Here is a 23872-nt window from a genome sequence, read left to right on the forward strand (position 1 = left end):
ATTGTCCAAGTTTCACTTCCATATAAAGCGACACTCCAAACATACACTTTCAAAAATCTTTTCCTGACATTTAAATTAATTTTTGATGTAAACAAAATATATTTCTTACTGAAGGCTCGTTTAGCTTGTGCTATTCGGCATTTTATATCGCTCCTGCTTCGTCCATCTTTAGTAATTTTACTTCCCAAATAACAAAATTCTTCTACCTCCATAATCTTTTCTCCTCCTATTTTCACATTCAGCGGTCCATCTTTGTTATTTCTACTACATTTCATTACTTTTGTTTTGTTCTTGTTTATTTTCATGCGATAGTTCTTGCGTAGGACTTCATCTATGCCGTTCATTGTTTCTTCTAAATCCTTTTTACTCTCGGCTAGAATTACTATATCATCAGCAAATAATTTTAAGAAATTTAATTAATTTCTTAAAATACACTCATACATTTTAACAATTATAACGATTATCTGGAAAAATTTCACTACATAGAAGCTTAAGAAATTTAATTAATTTCTTAAAATACACTCATACATTTTAACAATTATAACGATTATCTGGAAAAATTTCACTACATAGAAGCTTAGAAAATATGCAGAGTAATCTGAAATACATGTTATACGTACATAGCATGAATCAGGTAAAACTGAAGGAATAATTTTTTCACTAAATAAAGAACGTTGAAAATAAATGTAACGGTATTTAATCTTTCGAATACCATCTGGGACTTACATGAAATTTAGGAAATTCATGTACAATATATGAAGCAAACTCTCATAAGTTGTTCTTGTTTTAAATAAAATGAATTTGTTTCCCTTATATTCGCTGATTTTTCTGTATTTTGTGATTTTTCAAAGAAAATAATTTATAAAATCTTTTTTTTGGGAATATGCTTCTTCAACTAGAATGATACTTTTCATTTAAAAGAAGACGCTAGAATAAATCTAAAATAAAATACTCTAACCTTTTGTTTAAAAATTATGATGGGTTTTTTATATTGTATTACACTTAAGATTTGTTAAAAATAGTTTTGAAAGTTCAAAAAAAAATTACGTACGAGGCTACAGCCCAAAATATGGTTTAACCTGGAGTTTCTTAGTTTCCGCCAAGGGGAGTAGTTCAGTGTTGTTTTATAAAACTACTTTTCCACAAATTGGCTCCATCTATTTCGATTAACTTGCTCCAGAAACAATAATTTCAAAACATTTTAAATCTATTGTAGATCTTGCACATCGGATAGTCGTGTTTTTATAGAAAACTAGTAGTTGGAAAATTGCTTATATAATTCTCGTTTTTTATTTTTGGCAATGAATTTAATATGTGGTTAATTAAAAAATATCAAATTTAAATATCTGTAAATTGACTATTCAAAATTATTATAAAATCAACTGGATTGGCAATGAAGTAATCTACTAATCCAAACGGGCGTATTTTTATTTATTTCTCTCTCTCTCTCTTTCTCCTCTCCCATTCTCTCCTTTTATTTAACTTTCTTTCATTCAGCTCACTCTTCCTCTTTCTAAAGTTAAGTGATTTGACAGAACTCGAGCCCCTTTATAAATATAAATGGACATAAACTATTCTTATTCGTATTTTCGGCAAATAAATATGCCATTTTTAAACTTCAACCCGCTCTGGAGAGCTCTCCGATGTTTCAATCGAAATTTTCTGAAAGAAGACTCCTCTAATTTTTTTATAGAAAACCCCCGAACCAGATCTCAAAATCCGGTGGGGGGGGGGGGGCAAATAGTCAGGATTCAGCCGAAATGAATTGATAGATTACTCGGCGTAAATATATTAAAACTTTGGTCCTATTGCTTATTAAAACAGTATAAACTATAAAAATATGTATTATATAAAGTAAAACTTGAAGAAATGTCTACTTTTAAAGTAAAATTAATATTATTCTATAATTTATATGTCATTCTCTGCACTGATAAGATGGAATACAAAATTACATATCACAAGACGCATTCTATTCTGGGTTTTTTAAAATAATAAAAATATATTATTATAATTATTACCTCCGTGGCAGAGTGGCCTTTTATCTCCCTCTTGACCTTTTATCCGGAGGAACCAGGTAGGAGATCCCGGATAGGTATTTCATTTTTCACACGGTACAAACTTCATTATCATCCATCAGTAACTGTAAGTGACTGATGGATGTAAGCGATCAATAGATTTATATACTAACAAGCCTGTTATTGCATAAATAAATAAAAAAATTCCTTCTAAAAAAAAAAATTCTAAAAAAAAATAAAGGCCTTCTTTAGGTCTTGATTTTTAAAAACGATGTGCATAACATTCACATTTCCGGAGGATATATGAATCAGTTATGAAAAAAAGTTGGGATTAAATAATATTGCAAAGTTAATTTAAAAAAAAAAATTTAGAAAAAATATTAATTAAAAGCACTAGATAGGGAATCTTGGAGAGCTGCATCAAACCAGTCAAATGACTGAAGACAAAAAAAAATTAATTAAAAACACCAATTTTTAAAAATTGATCTTAAATAATTTTAAAACAAAAAAAACTAGAGATGAATATAAATGTAATAAACATAAAAAAATAATGATTACATTGTCGTGATTGTTATGAAAGAAACCCTCCTGAACACGTACATTATTAATGACGAAACTGTACTTCTATGAGGAGACGAAGAAAACGAAAGAAAATGACAGAAGAGAAAAATTAAGTTAAAATTATATCACGTAAATATAACTGTTTTAATGATTTTTATATAAGTAATGTATTTTTCATTTTACCGTCATTCGGTTTCATGTTTCAGATGAAATTTATAAATTTCTTCATCTGATTTAATCAGTAATGTTTTCTTTTATTGAGATAACTTAATTAAATCCATTATTAATATTTTCCAGTAAGTATCTGACAACTTAGAAATTGATAATTTCTTCAAAGTACACAATATTTTATTGTAATATAAAAATAATTATTATCAATATTTTATTACATAAAATATTGATGTATGAATCATGAGACCTCACCCTCCTCTATGAATCATGAGACCTTGCCGTTGGTGAGGGGGCTTGAGTGCTCAGGGATACAGAGTAGCTGGACCGAAGGTGCAACCATATCGGAGAGGTATCTGTTGAGAGCCAGACTAAGGAATGATTCCTGAAAGAGGGCAGCAGCTCTTTCAGTAGTTGTTAGGGGCGTGAGTCAGGACGACTTAAACGGCCGTATCAACATCACTCAGTCCTCTTGAGTACTGCGCAGCTGAAAGCAATGGAAAACTACAGCTGCTTTTTTTTCCAAGAAAATGTGGCTCTCTGCATTTTCACATAACAATAATGGAGGCGCCTTCCTTGGTAAAATATTCCGGAGGTAAAATAGTCCCCCGTTCGGATCTCCGGGTGGGGACTACTAAGGAAGGGGTCACCAGAAAAGTAAAAAATAACATTCTACGAGTCGGAGCGTGGAATGTTAGAAGCTTAAAAAAGGTTGGTAGGCTAGAGAATTTAAAAAGGGAAATGGATAGGGTAAACGTGGATATAGTAGGAATTAGTGAGGTTCGGTGGGAAGAGGAAGGCGACTTTTGGTCGGGTGACTTTAGAGTAATTAACTCAGCGTCAAATAATGGGCAGGCAGGAGTAGGTTTCGTGATGAACAAGAAAATAGGGAGGAGAGTGGAGTATTTCAAGACGCATAGCGATAGAGTCATTGTAATAAGGATAAATTCAAAACCTAAACCGACAACGATTGTTAACGTCTATATGCCTACAAGCGCCCATGATGATGATGAGGTAGAATGTGTATACGAAGAGATTGATGAAGCAATTAAACACGTAAAAGGAGATGAAAATTTAATAATAGTTGGAGATTGGAATGCAAGCATTGGAAAAGGCAAGGAAGGAAATATAGTGGGTGAATACGGGCTGGGCAAAAGGAATGAAAGAGGGGACCGACTTATAGAGTTTTGCACAAAGTATAATTTAGTAATTGCCAACACCCAATTTAAAAATCATAATAGAAGAATATACACTTGGAAAAAGCCAGGCGATACTGCAAGGTATCAGATAGATTATATCATGGTTAAGCAAAGATTTAGAAATCAACTCGTGGACTGCAAAACTTACCCTGGAGCAGACATTGATAGCGACCATAATTTGGTGATAATGAAATGTAGATTGGGGTTTAAAAACCTGAAGAAAAGGTGTCAGATGAATCGGTGGAATTTAGAGAGGCTTGAGGAAGAGGAGGTAAAGAAGATTTTTGAGGAGGACATCGCTAGAGGTCTGAGTAAAAAAGATAAGATAGAAAATGTAGAAGAAGAATGGGAGAATGTTAAAAAGGAAATTCTTAAATCAGCAGAAGCGAACTTAGGCGGAATAAAGAGAACTGGTAGAAAACCTTGGGTTTCAGACGATATATTGCAGCTGATGGATGAACGTAGAAAATATAAGAATGCTAGTGATGAAGAAAGTAAAAGGAACTATCGGCAATTAAGAAATGCTATAAACAGGAAGTGCAAACTGGCGAAAGAAGAGTGGATTAAAGAAAAGTGTTCAGAAGTGGAAAGAGAAATGAACATTGGTAAAATAGACGGAGCATACAGGAAAGTTAAGGAAAATTTTGTGGTACATAAATTAAAATCTAATAATGTGTTAAACAAAGATGGTACACCTATATATAATACGAAAGGTAAAGTCGATAGATGGGTGGAATATATTGAAGAGTTATACGGAGGAAATGAATTAGAAAATGGTTTTATAGAGGAAGAAGAGGAAGTTGAGGAGGATGAAATGGGAGAAACAATACTGAGATCTGAATTTAAGAGAGCATTAAAAGATTTAAATGGCAGAAAGGCTCCTGGAATAGACGGAATACCTGTAGAATTACTGCGCAGTGCAGGGGAGGAGGCGATTGATAGATTATACAAACTGGTGTGTAATATTTATGAAAAAGGGGAATTTCCGTCAGACTTCAAAAAAAGTGTTATAGTAATGATACCAAAGAAATCAGGGGCAGATAAATGTGAAGAATACAGAACAATTAGTTTAACTAGTCATGCATCAAAAATCTTAACTAGAATTCTATACAGAAGAATTGAGAGGAGAGTGGAGGAAGTGTTAGGAGAAGACCAATTTGGTTTCAGGAAAAGTATAGGGACAAGGGAAGCAATTTTAGGCCTCAGATTAATAGTAGAAGGAAGATTAAAGAAAAACAAACCAACATACTTGGCGTTTATAGACCTAGAAAAGGCATTCGATAACGTAGACTGGAATAAAATGTTCAGCATTTTAAAAAAATTAGGGTTCAAATACAGAGATAGAAGAACAATTGCTAACATGTACAGGAACCAAACAGCAACAGTAGCAATTGAAGAACATAAGAAAGAAGCCATAATAAGAAAGGGAGTCCGACAAGGATGTTCTCTATCTCCGTTACTTTTTAATCTTTACATGGAACTAGCAGTTAATGATGTTAAAGAACAATTTAGATTCGGAGTAACAGTACAAGGTGAAAAGATAAAGATGCTACGATTTGCTGATGATATAGTAATTCTAGCCGAGAATAAAAAGGATTTAGAAGAAACAATGAACGGCATAGATGAAGTCCTACGCAAGAACTATCGCATGAAAATAAACAAGAACAAAACAAAAGTAATGAAATGTAGTAGAAATAACAAAGATGGACCACTGAATGTGAAAATAGGAGGAGAAAAGATTATGGAGGTAGAAGAATTTTGTTATTTGGGAAGTAGAATTACTAAAGATGGACGAAGCAGGAGCGATATAAAATGCCGAATAGCACAAGCTAAACGAGCCTTCAGTAAGAAATATAAGTTGTTTACATCAAAAATTAATTTAAATGTCAGGAAAAGATTTTTGAAAGTGTATGTTTGGAGTGTCGCTTTATATGGAAGTGAAACTTGGACAATCGGAGTATCTGAGAAGAAAAGGTTAGAAGCTTTTGAAATGTGGTGCTATAGGAGAATGTTAAAAATCAGATGGGTGGATAAAGTGACAAATGAGGAGGTATTGCGGCAAATAGATGAAGAAAGAAGCATTTGGAAAAATATAGTTAAAAGAAGAGACAGACTTATAGGCCACATACTAAGGCATCCTGGAATAGTCGCTTTAATTTTGGAAGGACAGGTAGAAGGGAAAAATTGTGTAGGCAGGCCACGTTTGGAATATGTAAAACAAATTGTTAGGGATGTAGGATGTAGAGGGTATACTGAAATGAAACGACTAGCACTAGATAGGGAATCTTGGAGAGCTGCATCAAACCAGTCAAATGACTGAAGACAAAAAAAAAATTACATAAAATTTTTAATATAACTTATAAAATTAAATTTTTTATATCCATAATTGTAGTATTGCTAACTAACACCTTTTTTGACGCTATCATTGTTAAGATCCCACGAACTGATTTCTCTAACACTTTTAACTAAAAGAAAATACATTCGAATTAATGAACAAGCATTATATTCAATTTCACCTTTCCTTTCCATTCATCTAAATACTTTTACTGTATTATATACTTTTGTTACACTTATCTTCTTAAAATCAAAAAAAAAATTGATTCACGATGTAGAAGTTTTTATTTAAAAAAAAAAATAAAAAAATACACATTGTTCAGAAATTTCTTACGGTACTACGAACAGACGCTCGTATTAAGTTAATTTTCTTTTATTATATTATAACCCACTGAATTAATCTACTGGTGCAATCACTGTCGCAAATCAGCTATTTAACAGCTGAATTATGTGGTTGGGGTTCAATTAACCACCCATCTCTGGAATTTCGGCCAAGTCTGTACAAGATTACACCTCATTTAAATGACATACATATCTTCCTCATCTTACTTAGCCATAGGGTTGCTTATTGTTCATAAGTTGAACAGATTATAACGTACACATTAAAAACAGAATACTGGATATAATTATTTATAATCATAAATTACATAATTATAATTTTTTTGCAATATAGCCAATCAGCTGATACGACCGTTATTCTATTACATTGCTTGTTCAAATTCCTGGTATGATGATCTTGATTAAAGTGGAGTCGAAGATGTGATTATTTTTAAATTTATTTATTTTAATGACTGTATTAATAATCTAGACTTATTAATGGGTTTCAAATAACATCATAATCATATCAACTTCAAAATATGAAAATAACCGTTTCAAATATAATATAGTTAATGTCTCAAATATAAATGGGCTGTAACAAAGAAAGCAATCAATTGCCAAATTTTAATTTTATTAAAAATTGTTCGGCTGTAGTAAAATTTCGAAAAAAAAGCTCTCAAAAATTTTGTTGATCTTTCTCTGGAATTTTCATTGGTTTAAAATTTTATTAAAATTAAAAATTTAGTAATAAAAGATGAGAATTATTTTTTACCATTACAATATCTTATTTAAAGAAAAAACTTAAAATCCTATTAAACTGACTTAAGTAACTCTCTTGAAAAACTTTTTTCGCATTTCTCCGCAAGAAAAGAACGACATTTCGTTTCTGACGCCGTTACTAATTTTCAGTCAGAAACACACCGATTTGCAGAGTCCAATGAACTACATACGTTCGATTAACGAGTAAACCCTACACCAAGAATCAAATTTAAACTCACTCACCACTATGATTCACTGCATAAGCACGAATGAAACACACAAAGTCAACATTACCTCAAATTAAAACTATATAGTCTGTTGTCCACCTTAAATTAAGCGTAACTCAAGAACGACTCAATCAATCTTCTTTAAATTTTCACATTTACAACTTCAGATCCACTACGACAGAATATCTAAATTTAAATTAAATTGATCTGGTAGTTTTTGAAAATTTTAAGCCACAAAAGTTATATATGAAGGTATTTTTGTAATTCCACACCTAAAAACGTAAAGAAAATTTATTTTATCCCCAATACCACCACATGGCCGAAAAAATACCTTAAACTGAGGTTATCTGTTGTCGACCTTAAACTGGACGTAACTCAGAAACAATTAAACAAATTTTAACAAAATTTTCACATGCACAACTTCAGATAAACTAATGTAACTATCTAAATTTCAATGAAAGCGATCTAGTGGTTTTTTTTTTTATTTTCAAGTTACAAATTTAACACATAGGCCTATTTATAAGCAGATTATATTTTAAGTTAGTGAAATTTTCATTCTTCTCATGCATCAAAACGTAAAATAATCCAATTTCACACCCTATCTCACCGTGCGGGAGAAAGTAATACCTTACTTTTCTTCCAAAAGTCGATAAAAAAAGATCACTCAAATTTTAGTACGCAGATACAGGCCTACAAGATCTATCTTTAAATTCATTAGGTCGCTCAGTTCAAGGTTTCATTAGATTTAAACAAAAATAACTCTAAAAATATTTAGAATATCTATATGTTGGTTGGGCTACTGAAAAATAATATTAAGAATAATTTATTACCCTTGTAAGTGAGACATAAGTTGACCTATGTGACAGAAAGGTACCATTTCTATCTTTATTCGGTATGATTTAAGGTTGTAATTCAAGTCAGGCAAAACAGTTTTTACACGCTAAAAATTTCCACGCTCATTTCTTCTAATAGGGTAGTTTAGAAAAGAACACCTTCCATAAAAATTCTCCAAATCTCTTTTCCCTATCCATCCACTAAATAGCAATTTTTTTCGCTGTATTTAACTGTACCAAGACCTAAAGGGAAATTATTATTAATCTTTTCTACGATATTTATAAAGATATAATATCAAGTTCCAGATAATAATCTCTGGAACTTTTACCTAATCGAAAAATAGACGCCAAATACACAAACATATGCATTGCGTACAGAGTTTCAAAAGTAATTTTTTTGATATTCAGGGAATGCCAAGGTCTCGAGAAATGAAAAAAAATAATTATCCAAAATTTTTATCCATTTTAAACCTTTCCTCGAAATAATTTATCCCAGAATACCGGGGGAGATAAGAAGAATAAATTACTAGAATTAGAGTAAAAAAAAGGATCGATATAGGTAAGATTTTAAAATTATTGGACAATAAAAACATCTCATTTAGAGAAAATTAATATAAAATTTAAAATTTATATTACGGAAAAAAGTGACAATAATACTGATGTGTAAAACATTGTTCTTGCTTGCTCCTCATTAAATTTCATCATCAGACTTGCAAAGGAATCCTTTGGTATTATTATGAATGGTTTTTCATATCAAAAACATAAGGTAATTTACATGAAAGTAATTAAAAATATGTATAAAAATAAATTACTTACAAAGAAAAACGTTTGAAATATTGAGAATACGTAACATAATTCTTAAAAGTTAAATATTATAAAAAAAAGTTTATAAATAATTTCTTAAATACAGGTTAAACTCCAATTATGCAAATTAAAACATACCATACATCCTCAAAATATGTCAAAATCAACCAGCTGATTTACATTTTTTTTTTTTGTAAAAGTCTAATAAATACTTACTACAATTTTATTAAGAGAATTTTATACGTCTTTATATAAAAATTATTTTGTAAATATTTCAGTTCATGCACTTTATTTTAAAAAAAAATCATAAATAGAAATTAACTTGTTTCACTTTTAAAAAATATAACAGATTTATTTGATTTACAAATAATAATAATAAATCGAACAATTTGTAAAAAGGTTGTTACGAAACTGAAAATTTTAAAATGTTTTACCTACGATAACTTAAGTTGTGGGCTGTGTATAACCGTAAAAAACTGTTAGCAGAATTGCCGTTCTTCAGATTGAAGGCGCTATTTTCGAAGTTTTATATAAATTAAAGATATGTTTTATTATTTATTTTTCAGACATCATAGCTCTAGAACTATGTAGCAAGAAGAAAAGTATAATGATTAGTAAAAAAATATGGGGCAATTTATTGATAAAATTTTGGGGTCAATATATTCAGCGGTGGGGGAAAAATTTCTCAAAATCTTACAAATATAACCCCAATATATATTAAGCTCAGTACATGCGTGCATGCTTATTTTACAATGTTTTTTTTTTTTTTTAATTTGTCCCAAAACTCCCTCTTCCCCAAAAATTTGAAAAAGCTATCTTTTATTTATCGAACTTACGACCGAACTTTTTTTTAATTTCCTCCTAGGGATATTAAAGGTGTAAGCGGCCCAAAAATTATTCTTTGGGGGCAATAATATGGAAGGGAATCCGATCAAAGTTTAAAAAAATATATTTTTTTGAATTTCTCAACATTTTTTTTGGTTTAAATTTTTAAAACTGTCAAAAGTTTAAATAATAGACTTTTAATAATAATATTACAATAAAATTTCATCATAATTCCCCTTCACCCCACTTTTTATTGGTAACTTTTTATTGGTTGTAAATTATTTAGTGGAAATTTTTTTTAGTTTCTTCCATTTAACATAGTAAACGTGGAAAGGTCAAAAATTTTCTTGGAAGGTGATTTTGAAAGTGACGAGGCAGAAAGCATATAAAAATGATTTCTGTATTTTCAAATTTTTTCCTTTATTTAAACATATAATAATAATTTTATAATAAAACTTCACATAAATTATCCACACAAAAATAAATCTTAGGTAATTTTTTTCATATATTTTTCCACTCGATACCATATAATATCTTTCTTTTTCCTGTTTAGCCTCCGTTTAACTACCGTTTAGATAATTCTTCAGAGGATGAATGAGGATGATATGTATGAGTGTGAATGAAGTGTAGTCTTGTACATTCTCAGTTCGACCATACCTGAGATGTGTGGTTAATTGAAACCCAACCACCAAAGAACACCGGTATCCACGATCTAGTATTCAAGTCCGTGTAAAAATATCTGGCTTTACTAGGACTTGAACGCTGGAACTCTCGACTTCCAAATCTGGTGATTTGGAAAGACACGTTCACCACTAGACCAACCCGGTGGGTCTCCACTCGATACCAGAAATTATTAAACTTTCTTGGTAGCTTTTTTTAACTACTTATTATTTTAACGATGTATCATAAATTTTTTTTTAAAATCCATTTAGATTATTATTTTTCTAATATTTTAATGATTATCTCAAATAAATTATAATATTTTTAATTTTACGTTTGTCTGAGAAGAATATTATTTCGAAACCCTACTTATGTACATTTTTTGTAATCGTGTTGTCAATCATTTTTAATTGATAACCTTTTGATGTGTTTCAAACAATTTTGGTTTAGAGAAAATGACATCTACCGTACGCCAATTTATATTCTAGAGATAATTATAAAACCTTGACTTATATGTCTCACCATAGCGTTAAGACAGATTTTTTGACATCATTCATAAAAATCTGCATAACTATTCTAAAATGACAGGTGGCATAAAAAAACGTAAAATCACCCTCTTGGAATAATCAGATAAAAATAAAAAGTTTTTTATCTTATATGGATGACTGATTTATCAGGTCTACAATTTACATTTCATTTGTATAATAAAACACAAGAAAATTAAACAGTAGTTACTAATTTTATTTATTACAGTATTGTTTAAATCTATTTTGTATAGCATTTCGTCATGTCATGTGTCTTTCACGCTATTTCTGCTGCAGACTAGCAATGAACGCTTTAACCAGTCTTGTTCCAGTTTTTTCTTTTAATTGAGTCAAGGTTGAACAATTTATTAAATTAGAGCTATTTTCCTCAAGGCATTGTTTCCTTTTTATCATTAATATTTTTTTTTTATAAAAAGATTTGTTCATAAACTACTGCGTAATCAACTGATATTTTATTAATATTCGAGACATATAATTATTTTTTAAGTATTTGTACGTGCAAAACTCTTTATAAATATAAGTAACAGAACAGATGCTGTTAGGCATAAGAGAATAAATTTTCAAACATTTAGAAACAGACGATAGAGCAAATAAAATATAAGTAAACAGAAATTTCAATTATATGATTATGATCAATAATTATTATTGAATAATATAATAATAACAAATTAATATATTAACAAATACTAAAAGTAAAAGAAATAGATAGATAAAAATAAAATAAGTGATAAAATTAAATCAGTGAAAAGAGTAGACGCGTGGAAGAACAAATAATAAAACATCAAAATCAATGATTCCTTCTTATTCCTATTAATTTTCCGCACTGAAAGCGAATATTTCATCAGCGTCTCTTCTTTAAAGTAATCAGAAAATACAAGAAGATTATTATTAATCCAACCTGTTCTTAAACAAATATATTCCACAGGAATATATAGAAATAATAATAAAGGTGGACACGAATTCTACAAATAGACACGTGTTAGCGTTTATGCGTTGATAAAAGATAGACAGCAAACTTGTTATTGTTATTATAAAATTAATAATATGTTATATATATATTTGAATTACGTAAATATTTTTTTCTGAAAAGTTGATTCTTTGTTTATAACAGTTTTATTTATAGTTGCATCAACAATTAAAGTTATTAGAAACTTAGTGTAATGCAACTGTACTGGTAAACGTGTAATCTTGAATAAACTCAGGTTGACCATTCCTAAAACGTGTGGTTAATTGAAATCCAACCATCAAAGAGCACTGATATCCACGATCTAGTATTCAAATCTGAATAAAAGCAACTACCCTTATTAGGGGTGAAACGTGAGACGTCTTGGCTTCAAAATTACGACGACGAGTTTACCATTTAACTACCCCGATGGGTTGAAGAGTGGATTTTATTGTGAAATGTTTGAATTTGTTATTTAGTTACTGTTATTAATATTATTATCTGTTTATTGTTAAACTTTCATTTGTTTATTTAGTTGTGAATATTTTTTAACACTATTTAATTTTATTTAAGATAGAATACTCTATTATAAAATAGCATTACAGCAACTACAGCCACAAAATATTTTGTGGTGCTAGATTTTGTAGCACTAATTTTGGGCCAATTATGTGGTTATAAAAAATGTGGTATTTTTTCATAAAATGATTAAAAAATACGTGTAATTTTTATGAAGAAAGTAACACGTTTTTATTTAAAAAAATAACTACTCTTTATTGAAATAGCTATTACTTGAAAAAATGGTCAATAACTGAAAAACTGTAAGTCAAACTTCGACCTAATATTTAACTTCTGCAGAGAAAAGTAACTCATAGCTACTACGAATATACTGCTGATTGATAACAGCCAATGTCAAAATCTGATCGTAAAACAAGAAGCCAATCATTCTTTTGCGCTGTAATGACGAAATACAATGGCTACACTAGTAAAAAATATTTAATCTCTTTTCACAAATATTACTTTACATTCATGATGAATCATAACATTTTTTAAATAAAAAAAAAAAAAAAAAAAAAATACGCTCAAGTTGGTTTATGTCTATGAGATAATAAGACTGGTTCGTAGGCAAATAGTGGGATATTCTTTTAGATCATTTTTGCATTTCATACTAACAATAAGGTGAATTATGTAAAAATGAAATAAAAATGGCTACTTTTCTTCAAAATTTTGAAGTTAATTATCAATAAAAGAGTTAATTAATAAAAAAATTTTGAGGAATAAATTATTGATTTTTACTTCCTTGTACGAAGTAAAGGAAGTATTGTGATGGCGAAAAATTTCAGTTTTCAGATTTCAACGGAAATATCCATTTTGACCATCCCTGAATCCATTTTTATAAGTACGTATCTCGCATAACTCAAAAAAGATTAGGATGTTGAAATTTTGGATTTAGGACTATTTTGGATATCATCTAATTGTGCACCTCCTTTTGAAAGTGTCCATAAAAGCCCTAATTCCAAAAAAAATTGAATTTTGAACTTTTCTTAACTGGAATAATAAGCACTCACTTAGAGCTTTTCAACGATACATCATAAGTAGTACTTACCTTTATTGGCTCCAAAGTTACAGCTAAGTAAAATTTTAATTAATGAAATATTTAGATCTTACAAGGGGCAAGGAAACAGGTTCGAATCCGACTTCATCTCCTTTTTCTTTTTAATTTAAATATATTGATTTATTAGTAATTATTAACCTCGATAGTAAAAAAAAAAAAAATACGATAAATAATTATTTAATAACAATAAATAAAAAAAAAATAGAAACAATATCAGAAGTATTTAATGAAATAAAATTTTATGTACTTTTAATTTTAAAAAAATATGAAAATTTATAGGCGTACAAGAAAGTCATGTGGTGTCTACATCATATGTTTTACTTTAAGAGATGTTCTGTTTTTGTTAAAAATCCTAGTATTAGTTTGCAGCTGATCTCCAGTCTTTCCGATTTTCAACAAATCCCTTTAACTTTCTACAGGTCCTACACTCCATCTTTTCATAATCTGATCGATATACTTGAGCCTCGATCTTCCTCTAGCATTCTTTAACTGCTTTACACCTTTTAATATACTTTTAGTACACCAATCATGTCTTAACAAATGACCAACAGTTACTTGTTTTGTTACGTGTTTTAACTTGAAAAGAGGCAAGGTTTATCAGTGTACCTCCTCATTTGTCATTTTGTCTATCCACTGGATTTTCATCATTCTCCGGTATCACCACATCTTAAAAGCTTTAATTCTCCTCTGTGAGTTCATGTCTCGCTTCCGTGCAAAAATGACTCCCCACAAAAATGTTTTTAAGAGTCTTTATTTGGAGGTCATCACTATGTTTGTTTGGAAGTAATAGATTACCTTTTTCTTAAATCTATTCATAGCCTGGTTGATATGGCTCATTATTTCCTTTTTTGATCAAACGTTTGACGTTATATCTTACTGGTCAAATATCTAAAGAAATTGTAAACCACTTTTTCTAAACATTCTCTTACCATCACGCATTGTGCTTTCGTTTGATTCCGACTTACCACAAGAATGTTTGTAATACTTTTATTGATGCACATATTATATCTGCACTGTACACGAATTCCATCTCTTCAAACATTAGATCCAGATTGTTCTATGCCAATACTCCTATATTAGTAGCAAATCTCATCTCTTTCTCTTTAAGAGATGTAACATATAATGCGACTGACTGGTAAAGTTTTATTTTAAATAAATTTTTTTCTATAAATAGTGTTTGAAATTAAAAAAAAAATACTTTTTCATAAGTATTTTGATAACTACTTTTGTAGTACCTTGTTAACTTGTGAATACTTGCTAATCTCAGTTAAACAATACTCTGTCTATATTTATATATGAAACTTAACAAAGTACGAATATTTAATCCTATTTTTAATAGTTTTTCTCTTTTACGTTAAATAAATAAGAGAAATATTTTACAAAAACGATACATTCTAATTTTTAACTGAACATTTATATAATAATTTATAAATTCATATATATTTGTACATGAACAATTCATCTAGTCATGATTAGTTGAAAAACAAAAAAAATTTGTGTGACAAAGGTCAATTGGAAAGTTTTACAGTTACTTGAAGGGTCAATTCTATTCGTAAATTATTTTCATGCAAATTTACAACGTAACAAATAATTTATTTTTTAACCAACCATTTTATTTTTTAAACAAAGGTTATATAAAATTAAAACGTAAAACAAGCTTTCTAAAGGAAAACAACCAAAACTAATAAACCAATCAAGAAATTTTACTAATTATATTCTTAAATATTTACCAATTTAAAACAATTTTTTGCTTGATTGTGATATCTGGTACTTTCTTTAAATAAAAAATCTCTCTAATGCAGTTAGTAATAGAAAAATAATTTTTATTTGCTTGTTTTATTCCTAGTGGCTAGAGTAGCGAATGATTCAGGCATGAATTCTAATAAATTAAAAATATCAATGATGCTAATTATGAACATCGTTAATAAAATAACAATTTAACATTATTTATTAAATATTATAGATAAATTTAACTTTATCTATCATATCTTTCTTGATTATTCCAGAAAAATTTTGATCTATCACAAAATTTTTTAATACTTTTCTTACATAACATTTAAAATTTTGACATTTTAATTTAGCAAATTAAAACTTTGACCGTGGTTAGTAACACTTAACACTTAATTTGGAGTCGTACTTCAAAAATTTGTTGAATTTCTAAAATTAATTGAATAATGTTACTTTTTAGAACATTTTTTAAGTAGTTTATTTTGTAAATCCATTTTACTTAAAATATACATAAACCTAACGGAAATATACGACACATAATACAAATAAAAAAATGTGATGTGGACACCACATGACTTCCTTGAACGCCTATTAAATCATATATACAATAGTTTTTAAAATGAAAAGTACATAAAATTTTATTTCATTAATAACTTCTGATATTTTTCCATTATTGTTATTGAATTATTATTATCGTAAATTTTCTTTTACAATCAGAGGTTAATAATTATTAATATATTTAAATAAAAAAAAAAAAAAAATGAAATCTGATTGGAACCCATGTGCCTTCCCCTTGTAAGATCCAAAAATTTCATTAATTAAAACTTTATTTGGCTATAACTTTGGAACCAATGAAAATAAGTATCATTTATGATATATCGTTGAAAAGTTTTCAATGAGGGCTTATTACTACAGTTAAGGAAAAATCCAAAATACAATTTTCTTTTGATTTTGGGCTATTTTGGAAATCTTTGGTCGAGTCGATTGCAATCAAAAAGGGTGGTGCACAACTAGATGTTTCAACAGTCCTACATCAAAAATGTCAACATCCTACGGCTAATCGTTTTTGAGTTATGCGAGATACATACGTACAGATGTCACGCCGAAACTAGTCAAAATGGATTCACGGATGATCAAAATGGATATTTCCGTTGAAACCTGAAAATCGAAATTTTTCGCTATGGCAGTATTGTAATCGCGTTTTAATTCCTTGTATTGAAAGCCTGAATGTTCTTATTCCTCCAACGATCCCCTCATACCCCTCCTAAGGGAACTACACCTAGATTTATACCTTAAAACCTTCCCTGGGATAACATGAAAGTATCCTGATTATTTTAAAGCAACCGGCTGGTTGGTTATTGCGTGATGTTCTGATAGCCTTTTCATACTCTTTCAAGGGGGCTAGGCCTCGATTTACGTCTTAAAACCTTCCCTGGAAAACACAAGTGTTTTAATATGTATCATCAGGCCATTTTGGGTAGTCTATTAGAACATAATATTTGTTTTGCTCGATTTCGTATCAGCATTACGTACAAACACAAACACACACACACGTATACGTACACATTCAACTTTTTTAATAGTATAGATTATTTATGATTGTATTGTAACATTAATTACCACAATAGACGATAAAATCAAATTATTATTGACGAGACTGGTGGTTATCAATGGTCCCAACCCTTCAAATTTTACTTTCCCGGCAAATAAAGCTAATTAGCTATAATGTATTATCTTTACAATATATTAAAGGGCGAAGAAAGTACGGTAATCACATCAAATATGGGATATAAGATTTTTTGCAAATTTTTACTTTCTACGTCCAATTAATTTCTTCTAGACCAAAATAAAAGAAACGAGTAAATGTATTTTTGTGTGATCGTACTTCTTTTGGCCTTTTATCTCAGGATTGATCGAACTAATTTTCTTCAAATTCAGCTCAAAGATTCTTATATATGGGGTACTGATCATATTAACGTTATCAAAATTTGTCAACGTGTGAAAATGCAGAGAGCCACATTTTCTTGGAGGGTATACTGAAATGAAACGACTAGCACTAGATAGGGAATCTTGGAGAGCTGCATCAAACCAGTCAAATGACTGAAGACAAAAAAAAAAAAAAAAGTGTAGGAGATATCACGAAAAAATCAATTTCCACTTTCTTCCAAAAAATTTTAGGGAAAACCTTTTAAAAGCAAATTTATTACCCACAATGCATATATAAATAATAAAAAAACAGATTTTCTTAAAAAATTAACCCCACCTCTAAAAATTGAGAAATACTTTTTTTTAATTCTTTTGCTCTTTCACACTTCGATTTAAATATTTTTCAAAAACTTTTTGAAAGTTCATGCATAGAGCTATTAAGAAATGTCTACAATTTTAAAAAATTATAGATGCCAGATCTAAAAGGCAGAAAAGGTTTTTAAAAATTTTCTTTTTCATATTTTAGCCTTTACTATCATCAGATTTGGATATCAGGTTTGGAGAAAACTTTATTTAAGCAAATTTGTTAAGTTTAATCTATTTATAAATATTTTTAGAAAAATATTTCTTAAAATATATTCCCCACCTCTAAAAAGTATATATTCTGTTTTGGCTCTAACTTTTTAATTTTTATAATAAAAAAATTATTTTTATATATTTTTTTTTCACCCTGAAAGGGTTATTAAAATTAACGTAGCTTTAGCTTTGGCACCTGTATTATATTCCGGTCCAAAATGAGAAGCAATTTTTCAAAATCTAAAGCAACTTTCATAAAAGTTGTACTTTATTTTTCAGTATTTTAAAACGATTTCCTTTTAAATAATTTTTGTTTTATTTTTGGTTTTTTTGTAAATTTTTTATTTTATATTTAACATCCTACCAAGCCGGCTTAGTGTTTAAATCACCGTCTCAAGTCCACTGTTTAACAAATGAATTTCAAATTCCAAACTTATGAGGTAAACCCTAGTAAAAAGTTAGTTGTTTTTATACGGATTTGAATACTACTAGACACTGGATACCGGTGTACTTTGGTGGTTGGGAATGCACTTTGGACTTAAAATGCAGAAACGTTATTTTGAAATTTTTTTCCTTCTTTTAGCTTTTATTAAAGTGAGTGTTAGATTTAGAGAAAACTTTACTTAAAAAAATTTTTTAAGCTTAAACTATATATGAATATTTTTACAAAAATGCACTTAAAATTTATTTCCCACCTCTAAATAGATATACTTCGTTTTTTGGCTTTAACTCTTTTTATTTTTATTATGAATAGCCGGGAAAGTCATGCAATACTTTGCCAGTTTTTTAATTTATTTATCGTTAATTGTATTACAATTTTAAACAAAGTAAAATATGTATTCAAATCCTTTTTTTTAGAGTAATTATACTTTTAATTAGATCAGAACAAGGTCATATAGTACAGAATAGTAAATCAGGTCAAATGTGAGAATGCTAAACACCCTATTACTGTGGTGTGTTGATCATGGTATGCATTTTTAAAATATTCTTTTGTATAATAGAACCGTTCCGAATGATTTACAAGGATACATGTACGTATATAGGAGTATATTTATATGTTATTATAATGTTTATTAGTAAAAAATACTTTACCATTTTTTATATCCTACAACCCGCGGTAGTTATCAAACTATCTGTGCCATCTTTATATGAAAAATAAATTTATACAAGGTGTAATAATGAAAGAGTACTGTAAAAATTAGTTTAATTACATATCAAAAGAAAGTCCCTACAATTTAAATACGTCACACGACAAAATACTCTCTATTTGCTTTTTTATAGATATAAAATGTATCTTCCTTCGATACGCTCTCACTGAATGGAGCTGTCAAAAAATAAAATAAAATAAAGTTCTGGAAATAGAAAATTATCAAAGACCAAAACAAAAATCAAGTAATTAGAAATAAACAAAGATTTCATTTCACTATTTATACTGTTTAAAAAGAGAGAAAATCTTATAAAATCAATGATCTTAGGAAACTCGATTGAAATAAAAGCAAAAAACATCATTATTTTCAAGATAGTGTAGTTGTCAGTAGTGTTTTTTAAACAGCTGATCATAAATTCGATTCCCGGTTTGGAACATTTTTATCATCAGTTTTATTTACAACGTATTAATTTAGTTTCTCTCTAAATGGTATATAACTCAGCTCAATACATCAGAGATGTACAACATGATTCCTTAGGAGCCCTATATCTATTTTTAAATACCCATTAAATTTCTGAAGAAAATGTAATATTGTTACAGTATATATTTAAACAGTTCAACCCATATTTTATTAATAATATATTGCTCTCATCCTAAATAAAAAAACCCTTAATCGAGGGACTTCAGATGGTGTGGGTCTGATTTTAAAAAAGGCTAACGTTAGAGAATCAAGATTTATATAAAATTCATTTACAATTTTACTCACGAAATTTAAATTGAAGTATCCTCACATTTTTTAAATATTCGTTATGCGCGTATTTTATAACTCGTTTGATTCCATTTGAAAATACTGGGTGATTCAAAAAGGAACTCACAACTTATAACAACAAGCATATAAAAATTTATTTAGATAAGTTACAGATTCGGTTGAGGTCTCATTTCATAGCAAAAACATCAAGTTTTTAGACAGTTATTTCATTAGTACCAAATTCGGCCACAAGCGTTGTCAACAGCATTGTTAAAAATGGATACATTTACCGGTGCGGAACGTGCTCACTATGTATTTTGATTTCACGATTTACAGTCAGCAAATAAGGTTCAACGTAATTTTAGAATACGGTACAAAGGCTCCTAGTAGGCATGCAATTTACTCTTGCATCAAACTTTCATTGGTACAGGTTGCTCTGTTAAACATACAAAATTACCAGAACACCCACGCGTTCCTGAAGCTGCTATGAAATAATTCAGAGAAAGTTTGCACATAGTCCTAAGAAATCACCTCGATGTGCGTCGTGAGACTGGTACTCTACAAACGAATGATTGGCGTTATTACGTAAACGATTGCACTTGAAGCCATACAAACTAACCGTGGTTCAACATATTACAAATGACGACAAAATTGATCGGCTGCAGTTTTGTTTGGAAATTATGGGTAGAATTACAGATCACGATACATTTTTAGACAATGTAAATTTTAGAGACGAGTTAACGTTTCACATCAATGGCAAGGTGAACATCCATTACTGCCAAATGATGGGGTAGCGAAATCCTCATGAAACTTTGCAGCACATTCGTGATAAGGTTAATTTTTTTTTGCCCTCAGAAAACAAAGACTGTACGGTCCGTTCTTCTTCCAGATGGCAACCAAAAATTACATCGTTTATCAGGATATGCTTCAAAATGTTCTAATTCCCCAATTAGAAGATGATGACCAAGATGAACGCCATTACTATCAGCAAGACGGGACACCACTTTATTACAGCCTAGAAGTCTAAGATTATGTTGATACTCAATCGAAACCTGGTGATCACTAGGTCGGTGGATTGGTCGTGAAGGTCCAATTGCATGACAATCTCATTCTTCAGATTTGACTCAGCTAGATTTTTTCTTGTAAAGTTTCATTAAAGATCGGTTTTGCCTATGTATTACCTTTTCCTGTTGATCTTGTCGAGCTAAGACTTCGAACTAACGCTAAGCTGCAGAGGAAACGCCCGACTTGCTGGTCTGAAATAAAATCGACTTCAGGTGGTATGTATGTCGCGTTATAAACGGTCACATCGAACCAAAGTGAATTCTGGGTGAGAAACTTAATGGGGTTTGTTTGTGAAATGAGAGCGCATCCAAATTTGTAAGTTATCTCACTAAAAGCAATGCTTTTAAAGCTATGAAGTCGTTTTTGAATCACCCGTTATTTTGATTTTAATTTATCACTCCTATTTTCTTTCCTTATATAAATATTAATGAAATTTATGTCGTAATGACGAACACGTTAGTTAGTTCGCTGAATTATATTTTAGTCTTGGCAGTGGAGGTGATGATATTTTGTTAGTGTGTGATTAAATTTTCTTTTCAACGTATAGCGTTACCGTATCAATTCCTGACTACATAATTAAAAAAACGTATTTTTATCATACTGCAGTATAACTAAAATAATATTTATAAAATTACTGCAATTTAAGTTATTCTTTCATCTCAACCATCTAATTTATTACGAGATGAATATTAAAAGAAAAACACGTCGAATTTTAAAAGATAAATTACAAAATGTTAAAAATAAATTATTAAAGAAATATAATTAAAAAAATAACAATAAATTCATATTTTTTTTTTTTTAATATTTGCAAAAGCTATATCACAGTTAAATTAATTAATAATTGGAATTCTTAATAAAATCATTGTAATAACTATACTCATCCTGTTTTGATAAATATGAAAGACAATAAAATCAAATAAAATTTATATTAATCATAAATTAATGTTGACACTAACGGAAAGTTGTCCTGAAAGTGGAATATGGGTTTTTTTAAGCTGAGGTGCTTCCGGTCAAGAGGTCATGTTCCCAACAGCTGCGCTGTAAACAATGCTAGTTTTTACTAAAGCGTATAGCTTGCCAACATTTATACAAAGAAATAAAAATAATATTATTCAATTAAAACTTCATTTAAGTGAATATCAAACAACGTACAATTTATTACCTTTAAAATATGAATAATGTATTATTTCTGATAAAAATACATGAAAAATAACTAACCTAAAATCACAATATCGGTGTAATAATTTTCCTAATATTACTCGTACATAATTTAACAGTTATTAGCAAAATTTCAATAATCCACTATTTTAAGAATAATTGCTGAGAGTTTCAAAGCGCTATCTCCCATAGCGATGGGTTAGCATATTTAATCCAAAAGGTTCTAATTTTGAATCTAGGTGAAACCTAAAATTTTAAATCCAAAAAAATGTTTTGAAAGTAAAATTTATATATAATTATGAAAATTAATCGCTAATAATGCTTAATTTTATAGGGTTACAGAATTATAGGAGCATTTTTTTATATTTTTATATTATGAATTGCGACAAAACATTTAATAAGCCGGCCTCCGTGGCTCGAGTGGTAGCGTCTCGGCCTTTCATCCGGATGTCCTGGGTTCGAATCCCGATCAACATGGCATTTTCACACGCTACATCGTCATCCCTCTTATCCTATGAAGCGATACCTAACGGTGGTCTCGGAGGTTACAAAAAAAAAGAAAAAAAAATACTGTTTAAATAACCCAATATGAATCTTGTTTTACATTACGACTGAATGTCTACAGACAAAATTGAATTAATTTGAATTACTAAAAACTTAATTGATACAAAAAAATCAATAAAATACTTAATATTTAAAAACATATATTTCTTTATTTAAGAAATTGAGGATAAATATAATTACTAATAGAGAGTTTAAATTTTAAATTTCACTAGATTTAATAAAAAAATACAGCAAAATCAATTGTAGGTTTTTTTATTTAAAAACCCATTTGAACAGACTGTTAATTAACATTTGTTTTACATATTTTATAATACCTCAAATATAAATATATATTTAGAAAAATAAATGTTGTTTAGCATGAACATGAGGAACATTTTATTATCATGGGATCACTTTTAATTGCAATGGCCAATAAAAAAACAATAAAATTTTTGATTCGTAAGTGGTAGTGAGTGTTTGATAGAGAAATATTTCTCTATCTCTATATCTGTAATATAAGAAGCTAGCTGAGCTAGCTTCTTATAAAGATAAAATTATGTATTACAATAGTTAGTTACAGACTAATTTCGGTTTTAATAGTTTAATATCTAAGATATAATTTCAAATTCTATTTCAAATGCACGTCTACGTATGAATAATTTAGTTATTTGTTTGGAGGAAAAATAACTGCTTTCCTTCTAGAATGCTGCATAATATTTCAGATCAAATTCAGTTTAAATGCGTCACTCTGTATGAATTCATCTCGAATAATTTTATGTCAATTTTTATAGTAAAAATTCTAAATAAATAAATATGAAGTTTCTTCGTTCAATGGAGCTGATAATAGAAAGAATTATAAACAAAAAAAATTTTTCTTTTCCAATCATTTTAGTGAAACTGAGCGAATATTGCAGGTAGAGAATCTAAAATTTCGAATTTATTTTAATTAGGTATTTTTAAAAAGTATATAAAAGAAATAACTATTCTTTCGTAATCTTTGAAAATAATTTATTGTTTCTAGAAATGTGAATAGTAATGCGGTACTGTACATACAAAAAACAATAATATTATTGACGTTTTTATTATATATCAGCTCATCCATTACTGAGAAATTCATCTGATTAATTTTTTATATAAATAATTTTTTCTACCTATCGTTTAAAAGTAACGACTTCTTC

General features: G+C 29.1%; 1 protein-coding gene across 3 annotated transcripts in view; it reads right to left on the bottom strand.

Moving 5' to 3' along the window:
* LOC142318898 (uncharacterized) overlaps window positions 1-23872 on the bottom strand; it is a 419416-nt gene that overhangs the window by 100447 nt on the left and 295097 nt on the right. The gene's annotated exons all lie outside the window — the stretch shown is intronic.

Source organism: Lycorma delicatula, chromosome 2 (assembly GCF_047948215.1).
Source record: "Lycorma delicatula isolate Av1 chromosome 2, ASM4794821v1, whole genome shotgun sequence".
Taxonomy (NCBI): domain Eukaryota; kingdom Metazoa; phylum Arthropoda; class Insecta; order Hemiptera; family Fulgoridae; genus Lycorma; species Lycorma delicatula.